Genomic DNA, 2515 nt, shown 5'->3' with positions numbered 1-2515 from the left:
ATATATAATATCTTGAATAGAGTAGGAAAAATGACAATGAGTTTTTGTATACTTTTATGAGAATGCTGAAAGGAAACTGAGCCCAAATGGACCCTTTAGGTCTGACATAATCAGGATGAGTGTGGCTTATGTATTTTTGGAGATTTACTGTGAAGAAAAGTATAAAGATATTGCAAAGGTGAGTTCAGATAGCATTTGATGGAAAAGCCCAAAGGGATATTAACATCAAACACAACAACATGAGTGCACTCAGAGAAGAAAATGATGGCTAAAATTCCTGGAGGAAGGTGCACTTCAGAAACAAACAGAAGCAAAAGTAGAACAAATTACATTGGTGCCTTGACTCATGAACACCTCAGTTTGCAAATAGAAGCATTTGGCAACATTTTGCTTCCATTGGAGAACTCCGCCTCAGGCAACAAACATGATTGTAGCCATCTTCCTCAGAATCCAAATTGAGTTCATGACCTGAGGTGCCACTGTATTTCGAAGTACATTACAACATTAATGAACTGAAATTAATGTCTATGTTTGTTTTTATAAGGAAGTTCATGCTTTAATAAACTTAAGATAGAGGAAATGTCATTTGGGCAGTGTACACCATGGGGAGTAGAGTGACTTGCAGATGAGCTGTCTTCCAATCAAAAATGATTTCTGGCAGCAAATCTTCCTCATGGCATCCTTTATCTCTGTGTTCCACAAAGTGTAGATCAGGGGGTTGAACATGATGATGCTGTAGAAAAGAGCAAACACTTTGTCCTCTGGGAAGGGGCTGCTGGTCTGATGTAAATGAAGAGGACAGGCACGAAGAACAAAACCACCACCATTACGTGGGAGCTGCAGGTGGAAAGGGCTTTCCTGTGACTCTCTGTAGGGTAAGCCCTGATGGTGTACAAACTCACCATGTGAGACAGCATCACAACCACAAACACCACCAATCCCATCATGCCTGAATTGGTGACCACTAGGATTCCGGCTCTGTGTGTGTCTGTGCAGGCCAGTTCCAGCAAAGGGAACACATCACAGAAGTAGTGCTTCATTTCAATGGGGCCACAGAAAGGCAGGGTGGTAATGAAGAGGAACTGGACAAAGGAATGCAGAAATCCCCCTGAGCAGCATGCAGTGACAGCCGCATTACACCTGGGCCTGCTCATGATGACCGCATAGTGCAGCAGCTTGCGGATGGCCACATAGCGGTCACAGGCCATCCCTGTGAGGATGAAGATCTCGATGCCCCTGAAGAAGTGCATAGCAGAAAGCTGAGCCATGAAGCCAGTATAAGAAATGGTGTTCCTTTCTTTCAGCGAGTCGGTGACTAGTTTAGGGGTCACTGTGGAAGTATAGCACAGGTCTGAGAGAGCAAGGTAATTAAGGAAGAAATACATGGGTTGGTCAATTAGCTGGCTGCAAGTGATAGAAATCATTATGAGTACATTCCCCATCCAAATAGCTATAAAACAAAACAAGTACAATAGAAAGCACAGATTTTTAACTTTCTTGTTCTGGGAAAGTCCCAACAGTATAATTTCTGTGATGTTATTTGTATTTTCCATGATCCAGTGCATTTAAAATTCAATAGATTTGGCTGAAAAAAATAACAGGTCCGTATGAGAAGCACTGACTTAGAATGGTACGAATCTTAGTATAATAGAAATTATTGAATGTATTTCACCTTCCCCCTTATTACCAATAGTAAAGTAATTAAGCATACATTTCCTATGGAGAGGCAAACCATATAATTTACTACTCTAATCAGGTAACATTGTGTAATGAAAGTAAGTTACACTTGCTCTAGGCACAAAGAAGCACAATGGTCTGGCATATGTAACATGAAGGTGCACTCCAGGAGGAAGCCAACCTAGTTGGGGACTCGCCTGCCTCCTTGATATGCTGGAAGAGTCAGACTTAGGGTGAAGCCAGTTGGGGGCTTTGGGCAAGTCCGAGGTGGAAGCTCATCTTTATTTAACATTTTCATATTTTTATTATGAAATTTTCACTTTAAGAAATACACTATCCTATGTATCTTGCTCATTCTACTGTTTGCACCCATGGTGAGTATGGGATTTGCCTCATCCAAGTCTTGATCTTGGGTAGAAAAACATTACATATTTCTCAATGCCACAGAAAACAACAAAGAAAACATAATACCACACAAAGGCAAAGTAGCTGTGATATTCCTTTTGATTTGCAAGATGGATTAAAAATAACACTCATACAAAAAGTTGTCAAGTGAATATTGCCTGCTAGAGGGAGGAACATCAATGTTTCAAGTCCCAAGTAACAGTGAACATAAGCCTGCAATCATTTTATAAGTAAATGAATGATTACATATACTGACTTAAAATGAGTTTATTGTTTTCTCAGTTTTTAAATATGGCTAAATTATTTTTAAAATAATAATGATTTTGTAAATAGTGGGATGTTAGAAATATTTTTTCAGAATATCACAATATTTTGTGTTCTATAATCAAAAAAATTTAATATTTTAAAAAATAATCTTGGTTTAGGTTATCAG

The 2515-nt window shown here is 39.0% G+C and overlaps 1 pseudogene; it reads right to left on the bottom strand.

Annotated features, from left to right (window-relative positions):
- Window positions 1-582: 582 nt before the first annotated feature.
- Window positions 583-1557, bottom strand: LOC147822138 (olfactory receptor 4P4-like; annotated as a pseudogene).
- Window positions 1558-2515: the final 958 nt, after the last annotated feature.

Source organism: Heterocephalus glaber, unplaced genomic scaffold (genome assembly GCF_053883595.1).
Source record: "Heterocephalus glaber isolate CG9 unplaced genomic scaffold, H.glaber_assembly_v1.0 deba00001673, whole genome shotgun sequence".
NCBI lineage: Eukaryota > Metazoa > Chordata > Mammalia > Rodentia > Bathyergidae > Heterocephalus > Heterocephalus glaber.
Note: the sequence above shows the minus strand (reverse complement) of the source record. Positions and strands in the feature narration are given on the sequence as shown.